Genomic DNA, 19,459 nt, shown 5'->3' with positions numbered 1-19,459 from the left:
GTTTAAGATGACTGGTTGTCCACTCCTAGCAGTGAAAATACAATCAATGCAGTCTACAGAACCTACAGATGCTCAGCAGCCCCAGTGCGAGTGTCCATGTGGAACTGAGCTGTCAGAGCTGTTATCTGTCTACACTGCACCAATCAGATCCTTATCAGCTACACAGGGGTGTAACTTTTTCCACACAGACACCCATACATGGGCGTTTCAATTCCAGTGTCACAGTATTCTAGCTGAATTTTGCTGCCATCACTGAGCACTTCTTTAAAATAGTGCTTAAGATAGTGGAAAATAAGATTTTTTTTTTCTTTTTTTTTAAGGACTATTTGACTTGCATTTTTTAAATAGCATTCAGAGTTCACTTAATTGAAATGGAGTATGCAGCCTTGACCTCCCTGTAACTAACTCTTCTTTTTTGCAAATCAGTAGCAGTTCCTTTTAAATCAATGGGGTTGTTCTGTCTCCGTGGAAACACTGCTAAACTTCCAGTTTAAAAACCTGTACCAGGACGATGGTACTTTTGCCAGACCAGCTCTGACAAACAAGATGTGTTTTTTAGATGCCATGGCTACACAGTTCTCTGCAATTCTCTGACCTGAGAGATCTTGGTTGTGTTCTGACACTTTGGTGTCTCAGGGAACTGGTATTTCATATTCACATTTTCCTTACACCCAAGCAGTACGGTCTGACTTCAGAAGAGCTATTGAGGCCAATACCTTTGGGACAGAAAACAGGGCCCTTGTAGGATCATTTCTGATCTCTGCTCTCAGGTGAACCTCAAGAGCAGCAGGCATGATGCGTCACAGTCAGATGGGACAAGCTTGAAGTGCCTATGGCATGCGCTGAACCATGAGACTCTCATAAGGCCATGAGAAATACTCACTGTATTGTTTCACATATGCTATGAAGAATTTTCCAGAAGATAAATATTTAGAGTTGGCAGAAAATGTACCCTTTATAGCCTTGTCAGGAGCTGGCTCCTACACAGCAGTATAGAGACAACAGCTTGCCTCCTCCTCGAGCAGCAACAGTTATGGAATAAGTTGGAATAAATTTATTATATTAAAAAGAGAAAATAAAAAGAAAGTATATTCCCATAAAAATTTGAACTAAAAATAAACAGTCTTATTAAGAGAATTATCAATTCCATTGTTTTATGAAGTACTTGATTTACCATGTGTTCTGATTTAATATAGCTGTTTGAACTAGAGCACTGAGCAGCAAGAATACTACCAGGGGCTACTGTTTATTCCAAAAATGCTTACCACCTGTGGCTCTGCATACTTTCTATTCATTTACAAATGTGGATCAGAAGAAGAACAGAACAATTTGATTACCTGACAGGTTTGAGCTGGGCAGCAAAAAGTTCCAAAACTAGTCCTTGTTTTTGGGTTCAGTTTCCATTAATTGTAAAGTTAAAAGATTTGAAATGCACTTACACATGAAGTATAACACTGAATAACAGTAAAGCAACTGCAACCTTGCTAAAAAGTCCCACTTTTAGTAATATTGTGATTCCGTTGAAATCAAGGTGTCTGCATCACTGAATGACTGTGTTTTCATCAACCAAGTCATTCTGCTTTTCAGGTCTGCATTTTTGGGGGCAGTTATAGAAAAGAAAATAAATCAGCCTTGTATTATCATAACAAAGATTGATGGAGTTAGTACTCTAGGCTGACAATAAAAAAGACATAAGCATGTCAAGTACAGCAAACTGAACTTCTGTGAAGTAACAGTAACCTAAACCAGTTGGTATACCGTGGAAGAGTGTAGAAGAAGTACAGTAGAAAAATCAGAGATTACAGTTTCTCTAATGCTGTCCCACATATTGCTTGATATTCCTGCTAAACTCCATCTTTGCAAATGAGGCATACTTGCAAATAAATTTGGTAGAGACATTATTCATTTATGCTTGGTTTCTGAACACATATTGTACCCCAAGGAATGGCATACAATTTATGTTATTCTACCAATAACACTTTTGTAGTGTACACAGCTGAAAATGGCTTTGTCTGCACCTTCAGTAATGTGTACCACCTCAGATCAGCAGTTTTCCATTCGAGCTTTAATCAAAACAATACTGAGCTTTCACATGGGGCAGTAGATAAGCCTTTTGCTAGAAGCTGGCTCAAATCTCCCCATTCATTCAAATGTTTCTGGAAAGTTCATTTTAACTAAATGTACACATTTTTGCTGCCCAGTGAGAAAGCTTATTCTCTGAAGGGAGACTTGCTGCAAGAGTGCAAAGCTTTGTTTAAATAGCTAACTGAAGCAGAAAAAAGCATGGCAATATCAGAAAGAAGTTATATTTCTTTCGTGGTAAGTCTATGATACTGATGTTACTAAAACTTATTTCCTAATGATTCACATACAATTTATTTCCTTCCACTTTACACTTTTGCTCAAGAGACTTTTCAAATGCACCCAGCTGAACTAAAGACCAGTTTTTGTTAGCATAGAAACGAATAAAGGTTACTCTTATAAGGACAATCTGTAGATCTTCATCATTTTACATGATACTAATAAGCATTAAACAGTTTTTTTTTTTTTTACAAAATGTTTCAGGATGTCAGTGGAATGAAAAACTATTTGACTTACATGCACAACGTGAATAACATTGACAAAAAAATACATACTCTTTGTATCAGCATTGCCATTATAAAACTACCATGTAGGGCAGTTTTAGGATTGTATTTTTGATAATATGTAAGAACCATAGCCTGATTATAAAAAAAATAAAAGGGCAAGAGCAAAATATCTTACATTTTCATTAAAAATAGTCATATTCTTTGCAATTGAGAAAATTCAGGCTTGTGCATGGAAAACCCTCTCATTAGCAAACTCTTTTATGATTTTCACAGCCAAAGGAAAAAAAAAAAAAAGCAAATTATACCTTGTGTGCAAGGCTAAAACTGTGGTTTCACAGTTACAATTTTGACAATGGCAATTGAAATGGTAAATAATAAATACTATTTTTTTCAGGAAAATTATCTAACCATATTAAATAAAAGGAGTGCAAACTTATGTTCTATGTGGCATGGAATAACATTATTTCCCTTTGTCTTGTTCTCCTAGTACTTTGAATAAAGAGGAATATTAGCTTACAAGGCAGAAGAGAAGGTCTTCAACCATTAGAAATTTAAGACATGAGTAACATGTCTTTTTTTTTTTACAGGTTGAGGGTTCTTTATCAATTAAAAAACTCCAAACAAACACGTATAATTTTAAAGTAGTGAAATAATATCCCTTTCTACCATTACGTTTATCCCCAGCTATAAATTTGCAAGATCAGTGAGATGAAAGATAACAGCATCTCAAAAATGGTATTAAATAGTGTCTTCCTGGCTACTTAAAATAGAAAAGTTAACATATATTTCAACAACAAAGAAAATCAAGCCTTGGGTTGCAGAAAGGGCAGTCTGAATCTCAGAACAATAATTACATTGGGACATTGTGTTGGAGAACCTATAAAGTGTTTAAAGCCCTACTACAGCAAATAAATTCCAAAGGAAAGTATTGCTCAAATTATCTGTGCTATGCATGTACAGGTTCTGCATCTTCACTGATTTGGGCACGTGTTCAGCACCGTCACAAATGCTTACAGATAAATCTACTGTGACTTAGCACTCCTAAAACTCCATATGGTGAAGTAGGTGGCAGGATAAATTTCTTGAGCAGAAGTCTGTATGATGAGAAAGTTATTCTTACATGAATCTTTGCATAATGGAGTAAAACACTTTCTGCTATGTTGTTATTTCAGAAGATTTTTTTTTATTTACACACAGGTACAGAGAAGCTATTTCTTAATTTATTCTTAAAATAATGAATAGTTTCATTCTTAAAATGAAACTAATATGCTTAATAAATTGATGGCAGATTAGAAATTGAAATTTCAACACAAAAGCATTGAGAAGGGTAGGGGTACGTGGACACACACACAAAAAAAGTTAGGATTCTACTTTTGTTCCTTAAAAAAGCTCCTATGCAAATTCACTTTCAACAAGATTCGTAGGATCTGATCTTTAGAGAATAAATAAGCCTCAGGGTAATGACAGTAGCATCAGTTCAAGGTTTACCTTCCACCTTTTAATTTATTCCTTTTCTTCCTCCCATATTCCCTCTCAACCTTGCCTCAACGCCCCAGATTTTCAAATGGAAGAGCAATGCTGGCAAAGTTGAGCTGAGGCTGCACAGAATCTGTTTAAATGTCTATACACACTTAATGCAATAAACCCACAACTGGAAAAACCTGCAAATACCTGATTGCCAACCACCTAATTTCTGGATGAAGTGTAAATAATGGATTCAAAATCCAATTACTAATATTTCACATGCTAAAAGAAGCTGCCCTGTGTTTAGCTCCTCAGTCTTCTAAATCTTGATTCATAGATGTTTTATAAATCTTTCCTTAGTGCAACCCACTTAAGCTCAGCATAACCCATTTAAGGACAGACTTAGATGCTAAAAGCCTTCTGGGACTTTAGTTTGCAGCCTAAAAAGGAATACAAAATTGACAGTAAAAAATAAGAAAAGAGGATTTAGAATATATACTTGTCTGTAAATAGATTTTTTGATGATGCTATTTGATTTCTATTTGGAGGACAAACAGCACAACAGTGGCTACAATACCAGTTCTCCATACATAAATATTGGCTTCAGAAGCTAGGTTTCATTTTTTATGGCCCAGAACTAAATACAACAGTTGCTATTTAGCAAACATAAAATCATCACATGTCTGATAAAAATAACATACTAATTAATGTTGCATTGCAATAGACTTGTTGATATTGTTTATTTCAAATGACTGTTCAGTGCTGGAAAATGGAAAAAAGATGAAAAGCTGGAATAAAGTTTTCCCCAAAAGGAAAACCCAGGGGTTTTCAGTTTCCCACTGCAGACAGGCAAAGCCTCATACTCCAAGGCTGCACACACCAAATTATAAAACCAGAACTCTTGGGAATCAGAGTAAGCAGTTCCAGAGGTATTGGAAAATGGCCTCTGCATGGCTCATTTTTGGGGTGCAAACAGCTGTGTCAAGGGCTGAGCTAGAGATTTGGTGCACTCCCGAGTGAAGGGATACAAGCATTTTTTGCACTAGTCAAGTCCATCTTGTGAATAGTTGGGAAGTACAAATTACCATAAATAAATTCAGAGATGTGCTGAGAATCTTAATTTTAATTTTATATAAACATGGAATCTGTGTTCTTGCATATTTTCCATTAATATAATCAAATAGTAGCCTGGAAACTACCTCTAAAAAGGAAAATTGAAAACTAGTTTGCATGAACTTGTTAAGCTAGGTTGCACTAACACTAACTGTAATAAAATTTTAAATTAGAGTCTCACCACTAAAGATTTGCTTTCCCTTGCTTTTCCAACTGATGCTACCATAGCCAAGAAAGGTTTTAAAATGTAAATGTGAAATATATAGCCATAGAAATGTATAAACAGCCCCTTAAGAGCAATCTTCCACCCCAGAGAAAGATAGATAAAGAAAACTAGTGTAAAACAAATCCCAGCAGGTCTGTGAAGAATTTTGCTACAAGATTAAGGGTGAGACTGACATATTTGCATTTCCCTAATGGTAGCCTACATGACATTGTTCTGCACAGCACTTTTTTGGACATATTTTGAGACTTAAAGTTATTTCTAAAACTTGAATATGTGGAAATTAATAAGAAAATACTATCTTCAGTGAAGGCAGCTTCATGAACAGAACTACAATTTTTTTGTAACCTTATTTGTTGAAAAACAATTAGTTTGTATGCATAACTATTCAGAGTGTATGTTCTGCTTAAAAGAACTTTGATGGATATCATTTCACACCATTTCCATAGCTAAAGTTGAACTTGAGAGCAATGGAACAGATTTTGGCATTACTATAACGCATTTGTAAATGAAGAGTCTGCCAAAGTAATTGGAGTTTTATTTTCATGGATGACTCATTACTTAGCTGAAAGCAGCTTGGGTAGCAAACATGTTTTCCAAAATTTCATCTGAGAATATCAGAGGTGATATTTTCATGCATCTTTGAAATTATTTGTTCTGACAACTACTTTTGTGATTGATTTTAACTTGTTAAATCAGATATTAAAAGTCTACTCGTTTTAACAATTTCTGAACTACTTCAGACTTCCTAAAAGGCTTAGGATGACAGTTTTTGTGTGATGCCAAACATCATAAAAACTATGTGTCAGAGCTAGAAAATTTAAGAGACTTCTAATGGTTTTTTATAACTGTTTTAGATGCATTTCTGAATAATTTTATGAATTAAAAAGCTAAGATGAAAATAGAGGATTTTATCTATAATAATTTATTACATAGTTATCTTGTGCCTTCAAGATGGTTGCAGCTAGAGTTCTTTAATTTGAATAAAAAGAAAAATAAAGCAAAAGAAAGTAGCAGCTTACCATCTGTGAAGAAACCATTGCCTCCAGCAACACCCAAGTATAATAATTTACTCCTCCTGAGGCTAAAGTTAAGATAAAACAGCTTCTAACTGAAGAGCAATTTAATGCTTCTAATCATGCAAGTTAAAAAACCCATCTTTTTATTTAACCAAAAGTCTTTTTTGCAGATTTTGCCTAAAAAACTGAGGTTCCATTTATCTCAACTTTCAAAATGAAAAGATGCCTTTGTATAACTAAGACATCATACACAGTTTCAGCTCCTTCTCTCTTCTGATTAAACTACTGGTAAACTGGTAAACTACTGTAAAATTGATACATTTTTTTAGCTTCCAATAATTAATTACATCATATACTCTTTCAACATGAACTTTTTGTTCCATCAGAAATTACTCTATCATATGCCAGTGAAATAAAACTTTTTTGAGAATGCTTATCAAGAAAATCTCTCTCTCGAGATTTTTTTGGACTATTTTGCTCTTAAGCCTGAAAAACAGTGTCTAATGTATAAGAAAATGCCATTCCAGTGTACTTTCATAAGCTCTAAACTTAGCCTCAAGGAGGTGTTTTTGTTGTTTTTTTCCCACCCCTTGATATATTTGTAGAGACAGTAAGGTTTTCAAAATTATTGCAAGTTGTTTTAATCAAGATCTATCATTTAGTGGCTGAATATAAGAGCTCTTAAATTTTATTTCCTGTTCTCTGAATGATGAAAAAAAAATTTAAAGGCATTTGTTAAAACATACTTTGGTACTCAAAAATTATTTAATTTTGTTCCCACTAAACTTCATGCAGGTTTTGCCATCTTCTAGACTAGGAACAGATTTAGGTAAATTATTACTGTATATTCTTCCCTTGTGTTTTACAGGGTACCACTAAGCCATGCTCCATGGCCCTACTGAGGCTGTGCCAGGAATGCCTCAAATACTTCATAGCCAGATAACTCTGAACCTAAAGTCTTTTATTTGTAAAACAACTACTGGTCCACTCAGAACTCGTGGGCACATCACTAGAATAGAATACTATTTTTTTTTTTTTAATAAAAGAGGACAGAAGTCTTAGAAGCTTCTTAAAAATATCATGGAACCATAGAATGGTTTTAGTTGGAAGGGACCTTAAAGATCCTTTCTTCCCAAATCCTCTGCCATGGGCAGAGACACCCTTCACTAGACCCACGCAACCTGGCCTTGAACACTGCCAGGGATGAGGCATCCACAGCTCTGGGCAAAACTCCTCCTGTTCCAATGCATCACCACCCTTACAGTAAAGAACTTCTTTCTAATATTTAATCAATATCTAATCTAAACCTACTTTCCTTCATCTCAAGGCCATTCCCCTGGAATCCCTCTCCATCAGGACAGTACTCTTTCAGGTACTGTGCGGCTGTGCCAAGGTCTTCCTGGAACCTTCTTTTCTCCAGGCTGAAGAACCCAAACTCTCTCAGGCTGTAATCATAGGAGAGGTGCTGCAGCCCTCTGGTCATTAAAGATGAAAGAACAACAGGAACAATTTAAAAACACCCTCAAATTAAGGAGAATGGTGGGGTTGGATAAATAAAACATGGTCAAAAATTCAAGGAGTTTTACAGAGAGATAGAACTAATTCATACAAGTAAAACTGAGAACTGAGGAACATCCCAAATGTGTGGAGACACTATTTAAGGGACACTATTCTAAAAAGTCATGGAGAGTTTGCCAGCAGAAGTCCACAGAGATGCTGTTGAACATTCTCATAAAAAGCTCACTAGTAAGATGATAATGTCGTTGGTGATAATAAATTAGGCATGATTGTAAAGTGAAAAACTTATTACAAGGAATTGCAAGAGTACCTGAAAAATAATTAATGAATTAGCAAAACAAACAACCAACTAAACAAAAAAAACCACACACGCACAAAAAAGGAGAGATTTTACAGTTAAAAATTAGGATGCATACTGAGAACTTCTTTGTAGAAAGTATACAGCATAATAAGAATTTGTCAAATCCTGATTAGGAAAAAAGGGAAGCTACCAACTTATTACTGGAAATTTCTGTTTCAGTTTTCATTCAAAAGGGACGGCTCAGCTGAGTAATTACCAAGTTACAGGCTACTGGAACCAATTCAGGAATGAACTAAGGTTAGCATTTATTTTTCCACTGAGAATAGGGAGGAGAGCAGGATCAAAAGATGTAAACAGCTGTGCTTAAATTTGAAAAAATAGAATAGGAGGATCCAGAGAATAACAATCAGTCTAATTCCAGTTCTCACAGAAATGTTGGAATAGTTGTCTTTGGGTAAAGACTACAGACAGTCTAGAACAGATATCCATTTGGCAAGAGAAAACATCTACCGTCTACTTCCTTACAGTGACCAGGCCTTACTGATAGGTGGAAGGAGTAGATACAATACATGTTAATTGCCTTAAAGCATTTGCCAGTTTTATGTACCATATTCATAAATAAACTAAGAATTAAATAATCTGGATTATACTATTGTAACTGCAGTGCACCATGAAGTGAAGCTATAATTAGAGCAGTTACTGCCTGTCAGGCTGGAAGGAAATACTGAGTGTGATTTCACAGGGCCTGTCCTGGATCCAGTATTATTTAATATTTTCATTAAGGATCTGGATGATGGAATAGAGAGTACATTTATTAAATTTGCAGACAATACTAAGCTGAAAGCATCTGCAAGCACTTTACTGAATAGGATTTGAATTGAAAGTAACCTTGACAAATTGAAAAAGTAATCTAAAATAAAAAAAAAAAGAGAGAGAAAAAGATTCAATTCAATAAAGTACAAAGTATCACACATAGGAATAATCTCCAGCTGGGAAAAACACAAGAGGAGGAACAACTGACTATGCATCAGATTTAAATGTACCATAGAGACACTAAGAGTCAAGAACATTGTACTATCTATGCAGAGCCATTTGATATAGGAAATGTGGACTAATCTTATTTGACACAAGTGCATCTCAGTCTCAACAATTGCCATGGTCAAAGCAGCCTGTTTAGCTAAAGTGCTGCATGAGTTTTAGCTAGATAAGAAATTTTAATGGGAAAAATAAAGGACATCATCTTGCCTTTTGGACTGCTGGAAAAATTAGAACTAGTATTTGCCTCACAGTGTGTAGAATTTGAAAGCATGGCGTTCTTTGAAATGTTCTGTGCCAATTGATTTAAAAGTTACAGCACTACTTTATCTTCATGTAGGAGAAGTATACAAATTAAATTGAAGGTGTTGAACAATACCTAGAAAACTGTTGACCAAAAAGATTACAGTATTTGATTAGGTATGAAGCACCCGAGGGAATTCTGAACCAAGTAAAGCTATAAACAAAAGACAAATTTGAATAATGGAAGTTACCTTCAATTTTGTTAGGAAGGTGGGGGTTTTTCTGTATTTTCCCAAATGAGAATCTGCATCCAGAATATGCATTTTTAATGCTATGTGTATTATACAGCTAATTCACACAAACCCCATATATTGTTAATATTTATGGATTCATAGACACAATAGCTTTCCTTTTCTATTATCCTTTGTATAATACAGCTTCAGCAGATTTACTTCATCTACAGGATGGGGAATAAATAGCTGCATTTGAAGATTCAGAGAGGGTAAAGAAATTCGAAGAGGAATCAAAACCAGCCTACTATTGTAACAAATGTAGGACACATGCAGTAATTATCCTATGCAATGTTCACAAACATTCCTTATAGTTATCACTGTGCCTATTTTCACAAGTCTATTAAATACACTTGTGAAAGACAGGATACTCATGTTTCCAGTCTTTAGGATCTGACTGATCAGAAATTATATTTACTGGCAAAAATAATTAGGCACAACAAAATAAATAACTTTTCAGAATATTTCTAGAATTTTTTTTATTTTTATGCATAATCTAAAGAGCCGTTGAAATAATTAGAACAAATAAAAGTTCCTTGCATCCCTATCATTAGGATTATTAAAATACCCTTTACTCCTCACTATCTAAGCTATTTATTTATTTCCACTTCATCATGCTTGGGGAATGAAATTAGAAAAAGTAAATATACACTTAAAAATTAGTGATTTTTGATGTACAGCCTCTGCTGTGGAATGTGAGGAAGCCTATAGTTCAGTCCATCAATTATGTGTATTACCACATGTAGTGAGTAATGGAAGACATGTTCCAGTAAGTGCTGATCCATTGACACTGGATGAAGCTGCTATTTTACTCCAGTTGATTTGGGAGCCATTATAGTCATAATCTGAAATTAATCACACCATCCACGTTTGTATGACTATGAAGTCTTTTCCTTCTTTTCCTTACTTCTTCATATGGAGTTATGGATTCAGTCAGAAGGCAATAGAAAAGTGTGAAGCAAATACTCTTCTCAAAAACAGCAAACAGCAAAGCATGCATAGTACTGGATAAATTATACCAGCTACCTTTAGACAAATGTAGTGGTTTTAATGGAATGAGTCTAGTAGTAAAGCCCAACTCAGTATGGAAATATCTGAATTCAATTTCAATGATAATCATAGTAATTGGAAATGAAGTTGAGGAAGTTATTTATATTCTAAAAAGCTCCTGTTGATTTTAATGGTGATAGTAAATCAGAAATTTCATGACTTTCTGATGCTACACAAAAAAGGAAAGAGAAAATAGTTCAGAAACTAGAGTTTCTTGTCTAATAGAAAATGCAGTGAGAGACAGAAATCTTTCCAGAGCACTTAACTGTTGTCATTTCTTAATTAGGGAAAATAATTTCATTGTTTAAATTACTTTATTTAACCATGCTGATTAAAATATTATATATTTAATATATTTGCATTTTTATAAAAGTAAACACGTATCAACTGCTACAGTGAGGCATTGCTGCAAATTCTATTATTCATGCTCATTTAATGAAATAAATTTAAAAAAAATAGTGGAACGTTCTATGAAGTACTGCTTTAATCTTCTAAACTTGTCAGGATGAGGCATGGTGATGTTAAAATTAATAATTATATATGCTAAGAATGATAGTAAAGGTCACCAGGCTGTGCTCATGGCAAAGCAACAGTTTTGTTTCTGTTCTTTTCTTGAGATCCAGACTGAAATTAGAAGAGAAGATATGAGACAATCAGGTCTTTTTGACAGTTATTCATACAGGTATGGGAAATTTGTCTTCAGGTTTTATACCAGACTTTGACATTTTCTTGGGGTTCTATCTAAAAACCCACTCTTTTTGAAATAATCTAACTTTGGCCTTGTTGTTCTTCCGTGACCTTTTGCCCTCAAGCCATTCCATGATAGAGGATTACCTGGAATACGAGATATTTCTAATGTGAGGGATTAGCATACTCTAATAGCTGACCTTTACCTATCAATTCATTAAATTTCTCTTAATCATCACAGTGCCTACAATGAAAATTATTCTTCTGTATGTAATTGAACTGAAAAAACAGCACCTCCTGACTTTCTGCCCAGATGTTAACATGGTAAAATCTTTCATTTATTCATGGCAACAGTTATTCTTAGAATAGGCAAATAAGATTGCAATGATTCCAAGTCACGATCAGATTCTCATATTTCTTTTTTTTTAACTTTTAAAAAGTTACAATTGATACAACCCACTCACTGCCATTTACCATCATTAATTATTCCAGCAACAGTGAATAACTAAAAATTATCTCCAAGCCAAAAGCAGCTGGCAAGGTTCAAAAGCACTAAAAATTATTTCACTGGAACTTTTACACGTAAACATGGATTTAGAAGTTTGCCAAGTGTGAGCATCTTGCTGTCTGCCAAACTGTCTGTATCAGTCAAAATGGATTGCTGTTTGATATGCTAGTACACATGGGAACTAGAAACACACTTCAGAGAATTTATTAGCATCTTTACTGCCTATGCCTTGCCATAAGGATAGGCTTCACAATGGAACATGCCATTTTCCACATTGTAGAGTACGGTGTAGTCATAGTTAATGTTTTCCCCCAACCCCAGCAACAATATAACCTCTGGAAACTGCCTCTTGGAAATGATGGCATAAAAAAAATTTACAAGTTTTAACAGGAAAAGAACAATGAAGCTGAAATAAGTCTGGGTACCATTTCCTTCCAGCAAAATTGTGCTTTTCTAAAGCCATTGAAGGCTGGTGTCATCAAAAGAAAATGTCACAGACTCTCAGAAGCAAAGGACAGACAATTCTACAGATTATTGAATCATGTCCTATTTATAGAAATCTAACCTTTTCAGCCCCAAAGAAAAGCAAACAGAAAAGTGGAGTCGTGTCATAGGTCCAAGTCCCAAATTAGAGTAATTTTGTACTGTTATTGTATTTTGCTAATCACAGAGACTCAGCAAAATGCTAAGTGAGTCACCATTAGTATGAGCAGCCTTTCATAGTTGGTAAATACAACCACCATTCTTAAATATTCCTAAAAAATAGAAAATGTAAAAAAAAAAAATTGAAACGTTTTTTGCATTGTATGTTCAACAGTATAATTTTTCAAATTAATTGTTTAAGTAGCAAGCTAGACTTTGGACAATAACTAGGGGGAGGGGAGGGGGAAAACAGGCAAATTGTGCAATTTCATAATCAACCAATTATAATAGCAAATTCATGCCCTAATTTCCAACTAATCCAGGAAAAAAAAATCACAGACAAGACATGAAGTGCAAGATAAATAGCTGTAGGTCCAGGTACACAGTCAATCTGAATTCCATATGAACGAAAATGGAGCCAGAATATGCAGTAGAATAACGAAATCCAGGAGGCGTAAACTTTTGCAAAACCTAAGTGCAACTAGCAGCAAAAACTCTGAAAACCTTTCCATACTTGGACCTAGCATCAGCTGAAATAGAAATAAACTGATTTTGGTTCTGGATTCTTTCCAGGGCTTCAAAAGATAAATTATACTGCAGGATCTGTTTTTAATTGCCCAGCCAAAGTATGGAATGAGGTATTCTCTACCTCAGAACAACAATATCCACAAAATGAAAAAATAACCTTTAATAGTTCTTCTCTATTATATTCCTAATCTTCAGCATAGTTCTTTAAATTAGCATTACATCTGTCTTAAAATAAAGAAGTGGGAAGATTTGATATCTCCCTCCCATCCTAAAATTGAGCGCAGATTGCCACATGTCTGCAATTGCAAATAAATCACCACTATTTCAAACACTGAGAACTGGTTTTGACATTCAGTCACTCCTACATTTAACCATATTATTGAAATTATCACCATATTCAATGGGCTCACAGCTATAGTCCTTTTATAGCAGAAATAGGTGTCTCTAAATGAGTCTAAATGCCTAAGACTCACTCCCTATATTGAATTAAATCACTCTAAGGATAGTACCAACCATCCCTAAATTTTAGGTGGAAAAGGGTTAGCTGTATGAAATTATCAAATCATGGCATAAACTTCTTTACAGTAGTCTTACTAAGCTATAACTGTGATGCAACAAAGAAAACGTGCTTCTGTTCTCAGTTCAGAACTAAATGTGTGTATATATATTACTTTCTATTTTAGCAATTTAGTCTTCATCTCTCATAATTCAGTGCTGTCATCTCCAAATAAAGAATACATTTATTGGTTTGCTGAACCAAGATCGTCCCACCTGATAGCAGGACAGCATTATGATTTCCTACACTACATGCTTGGCAGGAAAGATAGCATATGTGAGCTATAACAGCAGGTGCTGCAAGTGTTATGACACCGGGATTCTAGCCCTGGTCTCTAAAGAAAAGCAACAATATAACAAAAGTAAATTATTTTTCAAGAAACTTGTAATCTTCAAATATTAAGAGTGGAACAGCTAGGATATCAAATACTGTCCTGTCACGGTCTGATTTCAAAACTATTTTGGAAATTTCTTGTGTTAGGTTGCTTACATGAGTCAACACTCTATGCAAAAAGAAAAATATATGGATTTTAATCTCCACACTATCTACACTAAGACTATATCAGAAGCTAATTACAGTCTAGAGAAATGCATATTACCATCATCAAATTGCCAAGAATTGACACATACACTTGACTAAATCAATCTGGTTTCTCACTCAAAGACTGGAAAACAACATTTTTTTTCATGATGGAACATGTTCGTGTGAGGAATTCCTGTGACATGAGTGAAACAGCTCACGAGAAAGCTCTCACCTGTGTAAACAAGTTTTGCACAAAGTAGCCTTTGAAAAATTTGTAACCCTTGATTTTGTTATTGCAAACCAATGAAAAAAGGCTTTGAAAAAGGGCACGAGAAAACCTCACAACAGGGTCATCACATTTTAAGTATTGTTTAAACAGCCAATTTATATTAAAAAAATACTATACCAATCTATTGGAAATTTTTTTCATCGCTTGTCTGCATGATCTGAAGCTCATTCACTTGTAATTCTCCTCCTAACTGCTTATTTAATCTAATTGTTCATCATTTAGAGTCATATGCACCAGAATAGCATTTAATGCATTTGAAATAAACTACATTACCATGTGTAAGTTTATATTGTTGATAAGAATCTTCAAAATCTGTCTGCAACCTACTTCCACAGTTAGTGGTGAGATAGGAAAAACATCAGAGGCTCAGTCATCTGGCCTTTTCCAGGATACTATGAATTGTCCTCATGGGTTGCATTTTTGTCTTGGTTGAGTACAGGGGAGGCTTTGGTAGCATGTTATGAACACCTAAATTTTTAACATGTGATATGAATCATGGGAATTTGACTACAGTCTCAGGAAAGAGGGAGGGAGGGAGGGAGGGAGGGAGGGAGGAAGGGATGGAGGCAGGCAGGCAGGGAGGAAGGAAGGCAGGCTCTTAAGCAGCCATTACAACTCCTGCTGCAACTATTCATTACAAGAATTCATCAAGACATATGACCTTAACTTATAACAACACTATATCCTGCAAATATTTACAGAAGTCAGGAGCTTTAGAGTTTAAGCCTGATGGTGAATTTACCATTATAAGAAAAGTATTAGCAACTATGTATGAAAATAGTTTCAGTTAAAAAAAAAATCAAAGTTAAAGGAAATTATTCTACTCTGGTTTTAAGCAACAAACTTTTTATTGCATTTTTAAGCAGTTCAGGTTTGGAAATAAGACATAATGTATCATAGAACTTTTTGTAGTATTTAGGTCTGTCTCTGCCCTGAAATCTTCAGCAATTATTAATAGGACATGAGAAACAAGTGCATCAAGTTTTTTTTCTGAATTCCAGCTGACTACCTCTAATAAAAAAATTTCCTTACGGTAGTGGAACATACCTATATGGCAGGATTAATTTGATGAGCCATATATGATGCAATTATTTATAGACAATTGTTTCTGTAATTATAAGGGCTTTAGTAGTAAATATACTGAAATAACTATCTATAACCCATTATCATTAATTAAATATATAAATGACTTGGAATATGAATATGTCCTTTAGTTTAATTTAAAAATATACTCAGTATGAGTAAATGCTTATATATAATTATATATTCCAGCAACTATCAAACTCACAGTATTTTTTTATTTGCAATCACTGCTGTAATGTTGGTTAAGAATAACTGTCAAAATAAAGATCAGAGAACCAATTAAACCAAAGTTTCTAATGAGAGACAACTCACTGGAGTCGTCTCCACTGCTCTCTCTTGAAATCTCATTTACATAGGAGATCTATATCATGGAATGATGCAGCTCATCCATATTTCACACAATACTGTCAGTCAAACTCCTGTTAAAAGCCTCTATCATTTTGACAGAAAGGAAGAAGCCATGTAGAAAGAATACTTCTATAATAGCACTCAGCAACCAATCTGACTCTACTGTTTGTCAGACAGGACAAAACTGGCATTCATTTTTCACCTTGTAGAGTTTCTAGCCTTCATTGGAACTTAACAAATAATATGCATAACTGTATAAACATATTTCATAAAATGAATGTGCAGAAGTTTCCAAAATAATTGGAGCCAAAGTCAGTGTAGTATTGACACATAATTTATTTTCCTTCCTCTAATTTTGTGTTTCTCTACACACACTGTAGTTATAGTACTGAAGGAAAGTAGTCTACATAATACTATATAAAATGCTGGGAAGAATAGCTTGTGTAATAATGAAAAAAAAAAAATCTTTCTTAAAACTGAGACTAAAGAAATACATCAATAATGTATAATTCTCAAACCTTCAGCTTTTGAAAGGTGAAGCAATTAAATACCACAATTGAATACCTCAATTAAGGTTCTTCAGGAGTGAAATAATCTTGGTTCTTAGGTCTACCAATCCTTGGTGAAGTTTATGAACAGTTAGCCAACATTCAACCCAATTTTCTACAAGAGCACCAAAACAATTTTTAACTAGCAGATGCTACCAAATGAGTTCTCGTTAGCTCTTTGGAATAACATTTTGACAAAAAAGCAGAAGCAGCTTTGGAAGCTCTCAAAAGCATCAGTGAAGAAGTTTTTGATGCTATCAATCACAATCAATCTATTAAAAAAAAAAGTCTAATATCCTTCAGTTATATAAGAAGAGAGAAATATTTAGTTGGTGATATGAATGCTACTGGACACAGAATAGCAAACTGCCACACGATTTCACAACTACTAAGGAAACATGAGCTTCATTTAGGCAAAGAAAACATTAGCATTCCATTGGTAGTGTTTTCCTCCATTTAAGTGGTTTTGTCTGACAAGGTTGCAGACAGAATACAATGTCTCCCAGACCTGTCAACCCTGAAAAGCAACTCCAGTGACAGGAATCATCAAAAATTGATTTTTCTATTATATGAGGGCCTTATTTTCTCACTTTGACTGAAGTGGTTTTATATCTGTAAAATTTTAAACAGACTTCATGATATAACTTGCTGTTTGTGTTATTCAGAACATACAATTCAGCCCTTTCTTTTACAAGGTATACCTCTTGAATAAAAATACATATTTCTCACTGGAAGAGCATAGTCTAAGACAGAGAACCTGACAACCCTAAAACCAAGGTGCTGTGATGCTCTTTTTTAGGCCTTTGAACTGTTTCTCCAGTGCTTTGTTCCTCTTTTTGCTGTCCCTCCAGTTTTCTAATCGCTTTTGGCCCACATATTTTAACCATTCATATTTCTTACATTGAAATTAACATTGAGGATGAAATACACAGTATTAGCAGGAAGATTAAAGCTCTTAAAGCATAAAGCAAGAGATAACTGTTTCTGTATTTCTGAGACCCAGAGGCAAGAGCCAGCTGAAGAAAATAGGCTGAAGAAAACATAATGCTACAATTGTTTTGAACATTTCTTCGTCTCCACAAAACCAGTAAAATTTACAACTTTTCCCTCTGTTTCTCCTTGCAGTAGTGTCCAGGAGCCTAATTTTCCAGTGCCAGAAGCATCAACACTGCAGAGAGTGTGCTCACTGTGTCCATCACCACAACTGGTGCCAAGATCTGGGAAAAGGCAAGTTTATCCTGCCTGCTGTCTGAACTACCAAGTACTGGCTGGTATTATTCTCCTTCTGTAATGACCCTTGGTATGCAGAGGTCATCTTTTGTGGAGAAACATGATAAACTTACCTGAAAAGCAGCCCTGTTTGGTGAGCAGCAATCCTGTACCCTACATCTGAAGCATTTATGTAGTACAAAAAGTGGGATGAACAGTACATCTTCATTTTTTCTTTTTTGACACAAAACTTTTTAGGAAGTCTCTTTGCTGGACTCTGCTTATACTTACAAGGACATGTAGCTGTTATAAACAGCCAAATTATTTTGAGTACTCAGTTTCTAGAATAAAAAATTAATGTAAAGATTTTCTCAACTGTAAGAGATTTTGATTTTTTTTTTCCCTTTTAAGGGATACTTTGGAAGGTTTAACATTTTTTTCAGGGAGTTCTTCCTTTGATTCAGAGAATTACAAACTATACCAAAATGCACAACTAGAAAAATATTTGGTTTTACCACAATACAATCAGCAATAGACAACTTAAATTCCATAGACTTAGACTCTAAGTCTTCATTTTTCCTGTTAAATAACATATTGTAATCTAAAAGAAGAGAAACATTTTTTAGTTTACAATATCTATTTAGTGCTGACTATATCAAGGCTCCTCTGTATGTCAGAAACACTGATGCCATCTTAGTTTATTTGTAGTACGCATGCATACACATAAACATATAACTTTAAAAAGTCACAGACATGTTCAAGGCAAACTTTTAATTGCTGCCTGGGAATAGCATAAAAACATGCTTTTAGAGAGCAGAAAATCCTTTTCATTTATTATACCACTTTGTCCCTCAGATGCACATGGAGTACAGGACTATGGAGCTGCATATTACTGCGGCAAACACACTGTATTTAGATTTAGAGCCCTTTAATTTTCTCTCATCAATATTTGGAGAAAAGTGGATTGCAGTTCTATGCAATGACAAATAGTGAATCTAATTTCAGTTTGTTTTTCACAGCTCATTGTGTTTAATGAAATAATTCACTTGTTAAAACTACTGATGCACAAATACTATTGAAAATCTATCTCTTTTGTTTGCTCTGTCTGTGAAAAAAAACCCTACAACCTAAGGGAATATTCAAGACTCTTGTATATTTACCTGGCCTAGGTATAAATGGGCTATAAAAATATTGAACTTGTTCCAATTCTTCAACAATATCCATTCTGGAAATGAATACACTTCTAAAATATTGATACTGCATCCTGTAGTTTTTTGAGGATAAATTTTCAGTACACTTCTAGACATTTTAAAAAATTTACATCATGTACAAAACTTCTATAGACAATGTTTTTGGTTAAATGTTACAATGTACCATTACCTCTGTGCCTTGAAAAAGAATAAAACATTTAAAGTTACCTCTAAATATTACAAAGGTTCTATGGTCTTTCTTCTTGTACCCTTTTTTTCCTCTTTCCTAATTTACACAACTTCTCTCTGAAGAAATGACTTGATTTAAATGTCTCAAGTATGTGGTTGATCCACATTTCATTGCACTGTGTGAGATCTGAAATTATTTTCAGAAAGTGTTTCTTAGTATTTCCTCTATACATGGTTAAATTTTGTCTTCTCTAGGAGCATAACCCAATACAAAAGCCAGAAGAGCAGGCTGGCTGAGACAGGGAGGCACCCCTGG

This window comes from Anomalospiza imberbis, chromosome 1, assembly GCF_031753505.1.
Source record: "Anomalospiza imberbis isolate Cuckoo-Finch-1a 21T00152 chromosome 1, ASM3175350v1, whole genome shotgun sequence".
NCBI classification, from domain to species: Eukaryota; Metazoa; Chordata; class Aves; order Passeriformes; family Viduidae; genus Anomalospiza; species Anomalospiza imberbis.
Note: the sequence above shows the minus strand (reverse complement) of the source record.